Source organism: Anarrhichthys ocellatus, unplaced genomic scaffold, assembly GCF_004355925.1.
Source record: "Anarrhichthys ocellatus isolate YVR2014 unplaced genomic scaffold, GSC_Weel_1.0 scaffold197, whole genome shotgun sequence".
Lineage (NCBI taxonomy): Eukaryota > Metazoa > Chordata > Actinopteri > Perciformes > Anarhichadidae > Anarrhichthys > Anarrhichthys ocellatus.
The window spans coordinates 143,927-161,426 of NW_022280227.1; the positions used below are offsets into that span (position 1 = coordinate 143,927).

The 17,500-nt window shown below is 44.6% G+C and overlaps 2 protein-coding genes across 2 annotated transcripts in view; one reads left to right on the top strand and one right to left on the bottom strand.

Moving 5' to 3' along the window:
• Positions 1 to 9,374, bottom strand: part of LOC116400745 (voltage-dependent T-type calcium channel subunit alpha-1I-like) — a 153,271-nt gene extending 143,897 nt beyond the window's left edge. The window contains exon 1 of the mRNA XM_031878742.1: positions 8,725 to 9,374. The gene's annotated coding sequence lies outside the window, so the exon portion shown is untranslated. The remainder of the gene's footprint in view (positions 1 to 8,724) is intronic.
• Positions 1 to 17,500, top strand: part of LOC116400743 (GRB2-related adapter protein-like) — a 55,012-nt gene that overhangs the window by 19,200 nt on the left and 18,312 nt on the right. The gene's annotated exons all lie outside the window — the stretch shown is intronic.

Below are 17,500 nucleotides of genomic sequence, written 5' to 3' on the forward strand. Positions count from 1 at the left end.
ACACACACACACACACACACACACACACACACACACACACACACACAGGTCTAATCAATCCAGCTGATTAAGGTGCTGGTCAGAGACAAATAGTCAATTATATGTGTGTGTGTGTGTGTGTGTGTGTGTGTGTGTGTGTGTGTGTGTGTGTGTGTATGTGTGTGAAAGATTACCTCTGCGCTCTAGGAACGTAAATGTCAGGCTTTCTCTTACTTTACTCACTCTCGCATAGCCGTCTTTTTATCTCATTTAACGCAAAAAATATGATATTCAGCTCTCCACACACACACACACACACACACACACACACACACACACACACACACACACGCACACACACACACCAACTAGCATGGGAATACTTTCCAAAGAGACACTTGAAAAGGACAAATCACCTTCCTCTACGAAGGTTTACGTGACGACATTAACAACAAAGAAACGTTTCATGGTACACGGTACAGTAAATCAGATGGCGTCACGACAACTGTAATGTTTTATGTCACCAATATGATCCAGAATCATCATTTAATGCACAGACCAGAACATATGCTATCAGTTTATGGTTTTGTTTCTAACTGTATGACTTCTCTTTTTTTCCAACATGCTTCCTTCTCAAATTCATTTCAACTCAAATTCAGATGGGCTACACGGTGATTGACAGGACCAGAGACGTATACGGCGTCTCTACGTCACTCACATTCTAAACATGGTAACTTCCGTTCATCGGATGAAAAAAAGCCAAGATGGCGATGCCGAAATCGCCGAACTCAAGACTTCATAACATCAGTCCACAAACCAACGGGTGACGTCACGATGTTTTTTAAATGCGTTTTTTGGTAAGATGTCTGAAATAAGTGTTAAATGAAGGTGACTGCTTGATGATTCCAGTGAAAAGTTAATCCCAATCGCTCCGTTTGCTCTGCATTTTACACCAAATGACCAACAGCCTACGAAGCACTTTGGGAGTGGAGGAAAGTGCTCTGCTGGTGTCAACTCGTCATAATGATTTGTGTGTCCATGGAGCACAGCCTCCGTAAGCGAGGGAGACAGAGGCCTAAATATAGAAGTGGTGGAGGGAGAAGCACAAACACTCCACGACAAACACAATTAAGGCTGGGTCAGAGACGGGAGAGGAACAGCTCAAACCAACATAGGAAGTATGGACGACCGACCAACACGTCCGTCCCACAGACTGTAAGAGGTGGACGTGGTCATGGTGTCGTCTCTCATTGGTTTGTGGACGGACGTTTTGAAGCCTTGAGCTTGGCGAGGTTCTCCGTCACCATGTTGGTTTTTGTTCGTAACCAATGAACGAAAGTTACCATATTTTGAATGCGGAGGAGCGACCTAGAGACGCCGTACGCCCTCTGAACCCCAAAACATGCCAGCGGGATGGAAACGCATGTTTTCCTTTTACACTGCAGCGTTTATCACGGCCAGAAGCTGTAAAAACATGTCGTAATCATCAGATTTTCAGCTTTCCGGCGGCTTTGAAGACATCATGTGTGACGAACGCTGCCATCTGTCATTTAAAATCTCGCCACAAATAATAGACAACTATTATGAACATAGATTCTAAATACTGTGACTTTTGAGTTTTGTCAAACGTTTTTTGTTGCACTAGTTACATCTGTGTTGCAATGTCTGCTATCGACTCGCCTTCTGTCGCCGCCTCTTGGCCAGGTCCCCCCCCCCCCCCCCGAGCTGCATTAAGTGAGTGTGTGCACGTCTGTGTATACGTGTGTGTGTGTGTGTGTTCAGGTGGCCCCAATCTTCCCTGTGATATGTAAAGCCTTTGGGATGGTTGGGAAGATAGCAGAGACATCCAAGAGAGAGAGAGAGTGTGTGTGTGTGTGCGTGTGTGTGTGTGTGTGTGTGTCAGCTTCGTCTCCTCAGGGCAATATTGATCAGGGTCAGGGGCCCGGAGTTATGAGGACGTATTGATCCCAGCGAGCTTCGCAGTGATTGAGAGTTGTTCGTGTGGACAGCGACTCCATCGCTGAGCTCTGAGTGCTGCATGCTGGAACGAGAGGAAGAACCTCACAAGACCTGCTGTAACATCTATTGTTAATTCCTCATTGTCTGCAGGAATTACCCCCTCCTACTTTAAACATGCCACTATCCAGCCTGTATTAAAGAAACTAAACTTAGATCCGGCATTGCCTATGAACTACAGGCCCATGTCAAAACTACCTTTCCTTTCAAAAATCTTAGAGAAGGTGGTGGCCAACCAACTTACTGCTGCACTAGAGAGGCACAACATGTACGACAGATTCCAGTCTGGGTTCCGTATGCAACACTCTACTGAAACCGCTCTCCTGAGGGTTTCAAATGACGTTCTCAAGTCTTCTGATGCAGGTGACTGCTCTGCGTTAGTACTTCTGGACCTCAGTTCTGCAGTCGACACTGTAGACCATAACATCCTTATTAAGAGGCTACGTGATTGGGTTGGCATATCTGGCATAGCGCTAGACTGGTTTACATCTTACCTCGCTGACAGAAGCTTTAATGTCTCTGTGGGTGATTTTGTGTCTGTTACCGCTCCACTGTCTTGTGGCGTACCGCAGGGCTCGTTCTGGGGCCTCTGTTATTTTCCCTTTATTTGCTACCTTTGGGACCGATTATAAAAAGTTATAATGTGTCCTATCATTTATATGCAGATGATATCCAACTCCATCTGTCATTCAAACCCAGCGAGGCCTTCACATTAACTAGGCTCCTGGACTGTGTCAATGCCATCAGAGACTGGACGGCAGAAAACTGCTTACAACTCAACGACACCAAGACGGAGGTTCTGGTTATTGCACCGGATGAGTTTGTCCCCATGATCAAACAGAGTATTGGTCCACTCTCCACTGCTGCCCATTGTAACCTACGCAATCTAGGGGTTATTGTGATCGATCCATGTTAAGCAGCTGTCCAGATCCTGTTTCTTCCACCTAAGAAATATCAGTAAACTGAGATCTGTAGTATCAACAGCTGAACTAGAGATGATCATACACACATTCATCTCTTCACGCATCGACTACTGTAACACACTTTTCTCGTCACTCAGTGTAGCTGCTCTTAACCGTTTGCAGGTAATTCAAAACGCTGCCGCCAGATTACTCACCAGGACAATTCGACGTTCTCACATCACCCCCGTACTCCCATCTCTCCACTGGCTCCCTGTAGCATTTAGGATACACTTTAAAATTCTCACCCTCACTCACAGAGCACTACACGGTCAGACTCCCACATATGTGGCTGAATTACTTCACCCTTATTCACCCGCCCGCGCTCTCAGGTCAAACATGTTTGATTATCTGTCTGTCCCACGCACTCGCCTGATGACCCGTGGTGACCGAGCTTTTGAGGCAGTAGCACCGAGGCTGTGGAACCTCTACGTTTCTCAGATTCTGTGAATTTGTTCCAGAATCAGCTCAAGACACACCTGCTGAGACTAAAAACTCATGTCCTAGGCCTGCTTTTAAACCACGTTTTAATTTTGTACTTTGTGTGTGTGTAAATGATTGGCCCTTATATGGTCACATTGTGTTGTTTATGGTTGTAATTCTGTCCCTGTTAAGCACTTTGTGACTTATGTCCGTAAAAAGCGCTTTATAAATAAATAAATCTTACTTACTTACTTACCTCTCTGACCACTGACAGCACTTTTAACACATGTCATTCACCCATTCATACACTGATGGCAACATCTGAAACACAAAGTTCTCACGCCGTAGGCGTAGCATTCGGGAGCACTTTGGGGTCAAGTGTCTCAAGGACACATCGACATGGACCGGAGGAGCCGGGGATCGAACCGCCGATCCTCTGGTTGAAGGAAGAGCTGACCTGTGGCCCTTTGTTTGCAGTCATTGGAAACTACTTTTTAACAACATGTAAGAAACAGGGACTGCAAAGAGATAAATTCAGCGCCATGTTTTTTTTTCTCGTAATGCTGCAATCAAGGTGCATTCTGGCCATGATGCACCAAGTAATGCATGAAAAGCTTTAAATAAAAAATGTTACCATCAAAGAGTATGCTTTTTTATACTTGTGCACTTTGGCTCCGCATTAAATCTTTTTTTGCATCAACAGTAAAAATAAACCGACGATGACGGAACAAATAATTCCTGATGCAAAAACTGCTAAATCATTTAACAGGACGCAGAAGTAAAGCGTCTGTGGTGAAGAGGGAACGGGAGATGCAAGTCAAAGCTTTGCTGACAGAGACAGATGGAGATTTCACAGAGAAAGTTGCTCAAAGCATAAATTTACAGACTCGAGGAATGAGACGAGGGATGAATTAACAACTCTGTGATGCGGTCTCAGTAAAATATCGAGAGACAAATTGCAGGGCTGTCATTCGAAATCTGAGGCCAGTGCCAAAATGCCACATGACCTGTCGCTTTCAGCGACGAGTAATTTAATTCTCTGCACACGTTTAACAATATGCTTTCTCACATCCTGACCTAATGTCTCCTGCTGGCACATATATAATATAAGACAAAGGGTCCAAGATGAACACCCTGTTAAACAAATGTAACGCCGCTTTCATGACCACCACAATGAGGTTAAACACTGCACCAGATCTTCGCTGGAAGAAGATTCCCTTCTCCTTCAATGTCCTGATGAACTGAAATAATCCGATATATTCTGACACAGTTCAGCGCCGGTGTGACAGCCTCATAAGGACCGACAGCGTTCTGCAGAGAGTGGCCCGTCGCCCGACACTTTATTTCCATCAGCGAGATAATGACGTGTTTATCCAACGCACTGAGGCCAAACAGAGTGATTTCTACTCGCTTATACTATAGGTTTTGTGTTTTTTTTTACACTTCTCTGTTCGCATTTAAGTTGCCAACAAGCTCCTACACTCCTGACCCTCGAGCCAAACGCATGCACGCAATGTAAGATGTGAATTTCATTTAAGACAGAGTGACTTACAGGAAAGAAGCATTTTATTCTTGAAGGCATCCTGAGGAGGTTTCTTGTAAAACTGTCCTTGAGGCATGTTGAATGAATTCATGAAACTTTACATGCTTTTCTAAATATGATGACACCTGACTCCATGTCAGGTTTTAAGATAATTTAAAACTACACCATGTCACACCATTTTGGACTATTAATATTACTATAAATAACGCCCCAAATGCTCCATAGCGCCCTTTTTCTTCCCGAGGAGCCTGACCCCCGGACCCCCTTAGAGGGTCCGAGGTCCACCAAACCACAGACACATAAAAAGAAAAACCCACTCAGCACATTGGCTCAACACGCATGGGCACTTGTGGCAAAAGTAAGTGTCCAACACTATCAACGAAAAAAAGGCTGACCTTGAAGGAATGTCAGTTTGTTCTGGTGCTCACTTTCTCTCTCAAACGCTCACGCTGTGTTAGTAAAGGGGTTGTCGGGGGGGGGATTGATTCTTAGATGCATCGCAATTTCGTCTTGAAAGATAACGAAACTCAATAATCTGAATGTACGTTATGAATTCTATTCATTTTCTTGTTGGTTCTCTTTGCAATGCTTGGAAACGTAACCCTTCCAGTTGACACATCTCTTCCATTTTTTTCACTGATATTGAATTATTAAAAGATAATGGAAGTAAATTCATCTGTTTTTTTAATTATGAATCTTTATGCAGTGTTTTAAAAATAGCTAGATAGTCACAGTATAGAAAAACTCCGATGCATCAAGATGAATTGGAGTGGAATGGTGAGGTGCCAGGAGTTCCCCCTCCTCATAGGGATGTGACAAGGCGTCGTCCTCTGAGTGTTATGGGTTTAACTCTCCAGCAGCAGACGGGAGTTCGGCTGTTAGCCGGTGACAGCGGTCCTCTCCAGGCAATGTGCTTTCTGGTCTCCACAACAACACCACCTACCGCCCCTCACCTAAATGCACTTACTCAATGTCAGCATGTTTAAGACCCTGCAGCCAGCAGCAAACGCCGCAATAAACGTTGGTGAACTGGACACCAGAGCACCGGCCGGTCCTGCTCCTTCATCTCTCCCTCAGCACCGTGTCATCCAAACATCATCCAGTGAAAAAGGGAGTAGAGCCGGCGCTGAGCTACAACCACACACACCAGCTCACTGGATGCAGCTGTGCCGTCGTGTTGGATGTGTTGCTATGAACATGAATGAACTGAGACACTTCTCTTTCCCTCAAAAGCCAGACGTTGGTGATTGTGGTCATTCGTTCCTGCCACACCTGAAGTGCTCGTAGTAACAGAAGACAACAGCACTCTAATGCAAGCAGGATGTGAAATGAGTTTTAAATGTTCTCAGCTTTTAACTCAGCAGAATCAGGAGGCAACCTCCGTTCTGCTGAGTGAAGTCAAAGCTTCATGTGTTAAAGCTGCATTCTCTCTAGTGTCCACCAGGGGGCGACTCCTCTGGTTGTATAGAAGTCTATGAGAAAATGACTCTACTTCTCTCTTGATTTATTACCTCAGTAAACATTGTAAACATGAGTTTATGGTCTCAATCTCTAAAGCAGGGGATGCTTTAGGGCGGGGCTGCTGTGATTGACAGGTCGCTGACGCTACGGTGAGGATAAAAACAGGTTAAAAAGATAAAGTTAGAAGATAAAGTGTAAAAGTAAACCACCACATCACCTGGAGGTCCAGACAGAAGACGATGAAATGAAGGAACAACGCCGTAACATAGAGACGAGTATCGTTAGGATGTTATTGATACTTGTACACTTATCGGTTCAGTTCCTTAAACTCTTATCGGTTCTTTTTGATTTTACTGTGAGAAAAAAAGACAATTAATTAAGAGAAGAATCAACATGATTCATAATTCTTGTATGTAAACAAATAGTCTTTCTGAAGCAGCAACACAAGAAGTTCTAAAACCTTTAAAATCATTCTCAGCTAATCAATGATCTCAGTGATGATCCTGTTCTTCTGATCAACTCCGTATGACATCACTACCGTATGACATCACTACCGTTACCTGACAGCTGCTCCTCAGACAGACTGATGTTCTGCTTGTTGGTCACATGTTGTGATGAACTCACTTGTGAGGGTTTCATTGTGTTTGAGACGACCAGAGTTCTCTCTGATCAGGCCGTGAGCCTCACGCTGTACTGAGAGGAGTCGGTGTGTGTGTGTGTGTGTGTGTGTGTGTGTGTCAGAGTAAAGGGGGGGGGGGGCATCCCTGCTGTTACAATCAAAAAATATATTCTGTGTAGTAGCTAGCGTAGCATAGCAGTGCTAATGCTAGCTAATGATGTGCTAACGTATAGTTTTATGAGCATGTAAATGTGTTTATTCGACATGTTTTCATGAAGTCAAAGTGGTGTGAAGTTCCCCCCGATGTCAGCGGTTCTTTCACTGACCCTCGGCTTAAACACGCGGTTCAACACCTTCACAGCTGGAGAAGCACTGTGGTTACTGCTGAGCGTTTGGGAATACAGCGCCTCGCTTGAGGCCGCCACAACACTGGCGAGATAAAAGCCTTCGTCCTCCTTCCCACCAATTACAAACCTCTCAAGGGGGTTTAAGCTGACTGGTCCGAGCTCACGAGTACCCGGGAATAAAAAAACACTGGAAGGTGACATTTAAAAAAGTAAATAAAAGGATTCATGTGTTGTGATAGAGATATTGCTGTCGCAATTTGTGTCCTTTGTTTGATAGGCCAAGCATGCACAGGGGAACAAGTAATGAGCCAATTACAACCCTCCGTCTGATCCTCCTCCATGATGAGATGAAATGTCATCCTCTGGGGTTTTAATTGCCTCTCTGTCCTCTTGCTTCTTTCCTCTTTAATGGGTTTCCTCCAGCGGCAATGAAACGCAGTCTTTTGTTTACTGGAGACATCTATCTATCAATCAATCCATCAATCAATCTATATCTCCAGACCAAGCCTGCTGCCTGTCATGCACGTCATCAGATAAAGTTATTTTTAATTCGTGAACATTAATAAAAGACTGCGTATCCATCATAAGTGCTTCTGTTGTGTCCATCTATTCTAACTCCATATAAAGGAGGTCTCATGTGTAACCTGCAGCAGTGAACCTCATGGATTTAGAAAAAGGCAGCAGGTTACTCAAAATCAGTACAAAGAGCGTCCTCTGTTGCCTGTTTGGTCGCTTTACTCCGAAAAATCAATACAGACGGGAGTGCAAAGATTTGCCTAAAAACAACCAAGGTGATGCCAAAAAAACAAAACATCTGGATCAATACTTTCTTCAGTTTTCATATTTTTCGAGAGAGAGAGAGAGCGCGAGAGACACTCTCCCGGACCTGTTGACCCAGAGCTACTGAGAGAAAATAGAAATAATTCTCACAGCGTTTGGACCGACCTGCAGGAGCGTCTCATAGTTGAAAAGCAGCTTATTATTTATTGATTTTATAGATGAATTTGCCCTTTTTCTCTTCAATAACCAACAGAGGCTTGAAGCCCCGCAACAGTCACATGACAAGCACTATACACTCTGCATAAGGAATAATACATGATCTTGATCATATGACCTCATAATGAGCTGAATATGTGTTGTTTTTGCAATGCGTAATGTGGGCCTTTACCCAATCTATCTGCGGATTATGATTTTCTTCATAGCTGGTAGAAAATAAAAGAAATGTGTCAAACTGATGTTGAGAAGTGAGACTGTTCTGCACATCAGTAAGCAGGAATGGAGGAGGATACATTGATGGATACATGTTTACTCAATCAACGCTTCTTCTGGGAGAGCGTGATAAAAAAGCAACAGATGGGGGGGGGGGGTTGCTTTTACCTTTTCAGACATCAAAGAAGAGCGCGTCGGTGTTTCAGGAGAAGAAGAAAGAAAAAAAGGCCGGTAATCCGTAAATATAAGATGTGCTTCTCCTCCGCTCTCTGGAACTCCAGAGCCGCCGCTGCGTCTCCGCTGAGGTCTGATATCCGAGAGATCTCCTAAACCCAAAGCGGATATCCGACCAGGAGCATCCCTGTGTTCGCAGCACTCCGGCTGGACGTCTCCCTCTTGGACATGTTTCCAGCTCAACTCTGTCAGGTATCAGAGTTCGTTACACACACAGAGAGAAAATAAGCGGATGAATTGGGAAAATCTGCGCGCATCAACACCGGGTCCGACGGTGCGCCTCGGGAACCCACGTGTCTTTCCCGTGCTTCCGTCTTTCCCGTCCTTTTAAAAAAAAAAAATCCCTCTCTCTGTTTACCGAAACAGGAGGACCGGTATTGATGAGAAGCCCAGAAACGGTATCCAAATTGAGCGCGGGAGTAATCGCTCCATCAGGGCACACTGACGCGCTGCGCCCCCCGGAGCCTGGAGAGGTTACGGGGCGGCTCCTGACTGCGGCTCGTTGTCGTCGCACCGGAGATTATACGGAATCCTTGAAACTGGGATTATCGAGGAAGACATGCAGAAATCTCCCTCCCCCCCCCCCCCCCACCCCCCACGACCCCCCACAAGGTTCCCCAAAAACGGAGGAATCTCAGTCGAAGCAGACGAACTGAAGGTTACCGCCCGCCGCCCCCGCAGAGGTCTCGTTGCGCGGCTCGGCTCTCCAAACTCGGGGAATTCCTTAACTGAGACTTCACCTGCCTGTTGCCGGTCGTTCGGCGGGTCCCCGGTGCGTTTCCAGATGCGGGGGGGAGGTTATCAACAGTTTGCCCAGTTGCCGCGTGAGCCGAAATACGCACAAAACGTCGAGGGGGTCCGCGGGTGATTTCATCTCAGCTGAGAGATATCAGAAACATGACGGAGCGTTGAGATCCCTGTGTGATCTATCTAATCTAAATAAAACACAACGACAAGATGATGTCAAAGTAATCAAGTACTAGTTTTTGTTGTTATGCCTCTGCGTGTATTTCCACAAGCCACGGGCTCCGTGTCTCCACCGGAGGGAACATGTGGGAGGCAAAAAAGAAAAAAGGCCTTTGAGGTGTCAGGAATGAATATTTTAACGGGAGGTGTGTGCGCGCGTGCGTGCCAAAGGGAGGGAGGGAGAGGGAGAGAGAGAAAGAGAGAGAGAGGGAGGAGGAGGGAATCGGAATCAATGGTGATCGATGGTTGTGTGTGCGCGCGCCCCCAAGAAAGTGAGTGGAAGAGCGAGAGAGAGAGAGAAAGATGGGAAACGGTAGAAAGTGTAGTAACACTGTGATAAAGAGAGAGAGAGAGAGAGACAGAGAGAGAGAGACAGAGAGAGAGACAGAGAGAGAGACAGAGAGAGAGAGAGAGAGAGAGAGAGAGAGAGAGAGAGAGAGAGAGAGAGAGAGATAGATGATAAATATGATAATGAATTCAGTTATTTCTTAATTGTCTTTTAAGGAGCCAGAAGAGGAAGTATAAACAGAAGGACGTCACTGATACAGGAACTACAGGATCATCAGCCACGTCCCAGCAGCAGCTGTGACTCCTGTTTCTGTGGCATCGATGTGTCTCATATGTCACTACTTCATCATTCAACACCTCCATCTCTGCTGGCTTCCCAATTCTCCAATACGGCCCCTTCACCCCTCTCACGCTCCGCTTCCACTCCTTTCACATTAAGGGTCCGCCATATTAAGCGCCATCCCAATCCAGTTAGCGATGGGAGTGCACGTGGGCGATAAAACCCTTCAAAAGACCAAACAGACACACTTTTAAAACTGTTCAAGTCAGCTCAGTGTGATGAATGCTACTGAACAGTCATTTGTTCGACAGCAACCTCTCCTTTGAACACCACGTCAAACAAATCACCAGAACTGCCTTTTTCCACTTAAAAAACAGCCCGTCTCCGCCCATCACTCTCCTCATCTGCTGCTGAAACTCTGATCCACGCCTTCATCACCTGCAGAATCGACTACTGCAACAGCATTCTCCACGGCACATCATCCAAAATCCTAAATAAACTCCAGTACATCCAGAACTCTGCCACTCGCCTGCTCACCCACACCCGCTCTCGTGACCCCATCACCCCTGTTCTCCAGAACCTCCACTGGCTCCAATACAAAATCCTTCTCCTCACTCATAAAGCCCTCCTCAATCAGGCCCCCTCCTACCTCACCGACCTGCTTCACCACCACACTCCATCCCGTCGCTCCGCTCCTCTGATGCCAACCTCCTGTCCCTTCCACTCAGGACCAAGCACCGGACATGGGGCGACAGAGCCTTCTCCATAGCTGCCCCCTCCCTCTGGAACTCTCTCCCCAAACACATCCGAGACTGCACTGACCTCTCCACATTCAAATCTCAGATCAAAACCCACCTGTTCAAAACTGCTGTTAATGTGTGACCACTATTGTGTATTTTATGATTGCTTTTATATTTATGATGATTTTAATGTAAAGTGTCTTTGAGTTTTATGAAAAGCGCTATATAAATAAAATGTATTATTATTATTATTATTATTTGTGTTTCTGTTTCATATTGTCATCTCTATGTTCTAAGTAATCGTGGAATTCTTTGTGTAGTTACATGTTGAATGTTTTCAGTGTGATCACAGTACCGCCACCAGAACAGTTTTGTGATTCTGTGCAAATGTCCTCAATGGTTTGTGCGATATCTTACGAAAAGTTACTAAGTTTTACTGCAAAAGCAGAGCAACACCTGTCACGTTTCAGCTCCTTACATACACACAGGCTTTTCAAAATAAACCTCCGTTTTCACAGGAAGCAACTTGGTTAAGTTTCGGCAACAAAACTACTTTAGGTTAGGTTGAGGAAAAGATCGTCGTTTGGGTTAAAATAAGTACGGCTGTGCCGTTTCCTGAAGTACGCAAGTTACGAGAATAATAAGTCGACTTCTCGTTCCACACGGGGATCGAACCAGCGGTCTCCATGCTGACAGATCGATGTTGGTTGGACCCATCCATCCCCCATCATGCCCACTCTGTGGTCATCGTTACAGCTATGAATGCTGATTAGAGCAGCCTGTACTGTGGCACAGTGAACTACTGCATCTATTAACAGTATGATATGATTGATCATACATCTGGAGTCCCTGCAGTCTTTAATTTGCATATTAGAATGAGAATCTATACTCAAAAAAACAAACAGAATTCAGATACTAAGACTCCCAAAGAAAGAGAGCAGAGATGCTAATTTGTTACAGCGAGCCGTTCCAGTGATGATGGATTTGTCAATATCTACTCCGACTGTCGTTTGATTTATTCGTTCCCCACATCTCCATCTTAAATCTCAGCATACAGCTGGAACGAGACATGATCCTCCAGCAGTGGTTTTACTCTGAACGTCATCTTCTTCATCTCCATCATCGTTAGATTACCGTTTGGAATATTTACTTCCCCCTTTTTGGCTTCAAGCATGAAGCCAAATGAGTTTGGTAATCAGTTGCAGTGTATATGTTTAGGGCTTTTATTGTGAAAGGTAAGAACAGAAGGAGTGGCTTCAACGTGATTGGTTGACGCCTTTATTTGAAGTGCAAAAGCTCCGAAAGTTTGACCGCGTGTTTGTGTGAATGTGCTCATGACGAAAACAACAAAACAAGAAAGAGTGTATGAACTGATAAAAGGCACGGTTGTGTCCAATCTAACGTTTGAAAAGCTTTAACTCTAAAAAGGGAAATTATAATACACTGTCCCTTAGAAGAAACAAACCCAACAGTTCATTCACCAGGTGCTCACATATCAATAATACATCAATGTAGAAAACATGAAAAGTGTTTGAGGAAAACACAACAAGGTTTCAGGATAACGAGGTTTTTCTGTCCCTCAAAACCAATTTTCTCTGTTTGGAGACTAAAACCGTCGACTTCTTGGCATTTCCACACACTCTGCATCCTCCTCCTCCTCCTCCTCCTCGCCAACTTGCATTTGAAGCCGCTCAACAATGACGACCAGTGAGTTATGAGCAAACACAGGCGGTCGAAACATATTATGCTCCACAGCCAGTAAAGCAAACGACACATCTGGGGATTGTGCCAGAGATGACATGGACTCGTTATTGCGTATTCTTATGGGGAATTAATCTCATTTAGTAACGCAAAAGTGCTTTTTATTGTGCGATATCAACATGATCACACGTCCAATAAAACACGACTAAAGAAACCTTAGTTGACAGAGACTGAAGCCACAGATTGGATTAACTAGGCGTCTCAGAGTGCAGGCCAACACTGCAGCTTAGTTTAAACTCGCCGCAGTGAAGCCGGCGCCAGAAAATGACCCAATCACGGCCGGCACGTGGGGCGCGGTGCTTGGTCGTGCACCTCAGAATTTCTGTAACTTGGCGTGGATCGCGTGACTGTAACAAGGAGTTCAATGCTAAAATCACTATTTACAAGTGACTTTACAAAGAAGAACGATTTGTTTCTAGAAACAGTGTTTAGCAGCCAAATCAAACAGTTTACAGGATGTTCAGCCTTTGTTTCTTTACAACACATTTAATGCTGGACTTCTTTCTTTACAGGTTTGTATAAAGGTAATAAAGTATCCATGAATATGAGATATGAGTTTATAGATAATTACAATCCCTCCTCTCTATAGTGGAGGTTAGTTTATGGCTTTTTGCTGGTTTCACCTTCAGTCTAAGAGCAGATCTCTGAGTTACACTCGGTGTCTGTCTGATTCCTCACAGTTCATTTTGTCTGTACGTCCTCTGGTGTTTCGTAGAATAATGCAGCTCACAGAGTATAAAACGCCTCCGTTCATGCTCGGAGCTCGCACCGTCTGCGGAGGCACCAAGCGTGAGAACAAACAAAGCTTTACTTTTGGCTTTAAGTCCACACACGGATCCAAAAAGAGGGGTTTCCATCTGGAACTCCAACTGCATGATGAAGCTACAGCGCAGTACTACTGTCTGTCTCTGGCCTTCTTTATCTCACACACAGCCGCTAACAGAAACACAGGAAAGCATGGCGGAGGTGACAGCGTTGTTTATCAAAATCTTATTGGATTGGAGAAGTAGACCGCTGAAATATGGTGAGCGGCATGCGTGACACAGTAGAACACACCCTGAACACACATGCTCGTCCGGGGCAAACTTACAAGGAGAGGAAAGGTAGAACAGAAGTAAATCTTATGGACGGTGTCTTAACAGGGTATTTATAGGTGGTCACATCATTCTTTTGTGCATTAATCAAGGTCAATATTTAAAAAAAAAATCTAACAAAAAGGAAACCACAATGATAGAAAACATGACTTTAAAGCTCTCAAGCTTACATTGCTTTCATGATGCCAGGATCAAATTCCAAATCCAATGATTTACGGAGACGACTTCATGATGGTAAGTTTTGCTCTGCAGGCACTTACAGTATTCAAGTCACGAACAGTCAAGTGCTGATCACCCGTAAAGAAGGCCCCCCCCGAGGAGAAGTCTTCATCAAAGCGAGGACTCGCTGCAGTTTGTCCTCCACTATAGGTCACCCTCTCACCCCCCGTGACCGTGTGGCTGCTTCACTCTGTCAGAGACCTCAGCCAGACGAGGCTTTTATCTTGGAGGCCACTTCAAAACGTCACCAACTAAGCATTCGCTCAATGCAACATTTTACAAGCGTCCTCTGCTGTTGTGAAGTGACTCTAAACTAAAGCCTCTTTCTTACCGGACAGAAACACCCACAAACACCCGCTAACACCCGGCGTTTGTGGTCAGTGGAACCGGTTACAATCTGCAATCCTTCTCTAAACCCGTGACTCTGCAGTAGTCACGGGTTTTTAAATCAACCTCCAGATCTGCAGTGATGAAAACATGACGCTCATGTTAGCCTCCTTTTCCTGCATGATGCTATGAGGCGTGAAGTGAATATCTAATGAATAAAATCAACAGGGATATGGACAATTATGATTTATTAACGGGCAGAACATACAATTAAAATGTTCTCCTCAAAGACACCAGACCTCCAGTCAGACAACAGCAATTTTACCAACAATCAACATCTCTGGATCGAATCCAAATAAACAGAGTTAGATGTAGAAAGAAACAGCCGTTATGTAAACACAATAAACATATCTGAGTGTACTTGATCTCCAGCAAAGGGAAAGGCGTCGATCGCTTATTTTAGTTTGTTTTGAAAACCCAAATATACGTGCTCTCTTTTGGCGCTGCGTCAGCTGGAGTGACCTTGATGAGACAGTGGAGCGTCTTCAACAAAGGGGCCTGTTCATGTCACAACAAGAGGGAAGAAGCAACTTGAATGAGGTCAAAACACAACAACACAGTCTCACGGCAATGCGTGAAATAGACACAAATTGCCCGTTTGTTTTCCTGTCCCTCGTCACGACTTTCTTTTCCGGACGACTTAGGTTTAGGAAACAAAAACCACTTTGTTAAGTTAAGGAAAACATGGTGGTTGGGCTTGAACACCAACGGTTATGTTCAAATAACAAAACCAACTCTGAGGTTGAGGCAACAAATGCCTAACCCTAACCTTTCACCATCAATCCAAAACGCGGGGTCCAACACCGGTGTCCTGATTGACAGTCCTGCTTGTTTTTAGTTAAACAGCTAAGAATCTTTTTTAACAATGTCCATCTTTTCATTGAATGATCATCTTGAAAAGGGAACTGATAATAAATCCGCGATAGTATCATCTTCCACCTGCGGCAATATTATCTCCACCGGCTGCGTCAACCGCTAACCAACCGCTAATTAGCTGAGCTAGGTTTTGTGAGCGGGTCGACTAGAAAACCCTGGAGCCGTGAAGATTCTGAAATAGAATACGCCTATTGGCGACAAATCCAAGTACGATTGGTTGACAGAGGCAGCGAGAAGAGAGAAAGGAATCGGAGAGAAAGAGATCATTGAGAAAGATAGAGTAATATATTCCAAAAGAAACATCTTTGTGTGATTGTAGGTTGGTAAGTTGGTACGTGCGTAAAACTTCTTCATATATAAATAATTCCCGTTTTACAAGTGCAGTATTTCAGTGAAATACCGCCAAAATGGATCAAGCCGAAATCTCCCTTTCAAGTGTGATTTCACTTCGGCTTATTGATTATCTAAGACTTTGAAATGCCGAGGCCACATCCTCCCTCCGTGCCTCTCAGCTGTAATATATATATCTTGTGTTTTCATCATTCCCTCCTCCGCTTCCCATCATCACAGCCCTACGCCGCTCTAATCTCTCATCCATTCATCAATATGCAGAGTGGGGAAGAAATTAAAGTTCTGATAAAAAAATACACACTGAGATACGCAGATAAGGAGAGAGAAGGAAAGGGGATTTAAGGGTTTTTTAAAAGCACCAACGGCGATGACACACGTTAGATAAAAGCAAACAAACAAAAAACAATCATCTCTGCAAGTCAAGGAAACAACCAACAAACCTTTTCTGTGAAGCACACGATGTTAGCATTACGCTATCGCAGTATAGTTAAAATTAAAATTAAAACACCACCAACTATAACCATAGGACTACAACACTCCACCTTTAAACTGTAGTGACAGTAATGTTAATGTAAAGACTGTATAGCAGTTGCACACTGAACATTTAGGCTATGAGGCTAACAATTAGCTAGCTAACAGTCCGATAAAAATCCCCTTAAACTCCTGATATAAATGAAGGTGTAACGTGTTCAGTTGATTTAATCTCTCTCCCTCATGACGCTACAGTGAGACCGTTCGGGGGATAATTAAATGTGAGACTCATGCAGCTCCCTGGTGCTCTGCAGGCCCGTTTTCTTGTCTGACGCCAGTGTGTTCTTCGCCCATCTGTCCGTCTGTGTGTTCCCCTCAGAGCCTCGTCGCTCTCGTCCTACAGCAGGGGAGGATATCAGAGCTGTCCTCCCCTGAGAGTTAAAGGGAGATGAGGCAGTGTTACTCTGGAGCATAATCACCACACGGGGTCCTGCGTAGGTTTGGACCATCTGAGAATTGCTATAGTTATGTTAATTCAGGGTTTGTCTTTACAATTACCTTTCATTGATGATCCTGTTCTTGTGATCAAACTCCGTATGACATCACTGACGTATGACATCACTACCGTTACCTGGCGACTGCTCCACAGACAGACTGATGTTCTGCTTGTTGGTCACATGTCGTGATAAACTCACTTGTGTGGGTTTCATTGTGTTTGAGACGACCAGCGTTCTCTCTGATCAGGCCGTGAGCCTCACGCTGTACTGAGAGGAGTCGGGGTGTGAGTGTGTGTGTCAGAGTGATTGTTATATACTGCAGGGCTGATGGGCGAAAGTGGAAACAGGTGAGCAGGTGGATGAGAGAGTCAGGTGACCTGGACAGGTGGGAGAGTCTGAGGGCATCTGGTGGACAGATGGAGAACCGGCAGAGAGACAGAATGAGAGAAGCAGGACTGAGAAAGACGTAAAGACACTAAGGCTGCATTCCAACAGTCAAACACATCTGTGTTTTCTTCTCTCTGAACACCAACATGTCAACTTATTGTTAGATATATAAATCATTAAAAGATTAAAAGAATACCTTCTAAAGAGTCAAAACTAAAAAAATAAAATAATTTCAGCACAATCATCAAGTGCTTTTGAGCATGTGTATTTTGGGTGAACTGACCCTTTAAAGTGTGACATGACACAACAAACCTCCAGCTCTGGAAATGTGGAAAGGTCAGTCCTGAAAGTCTCTCTTCCTCTCTGAACACTGACATGGTGCTCTTGAGCAAA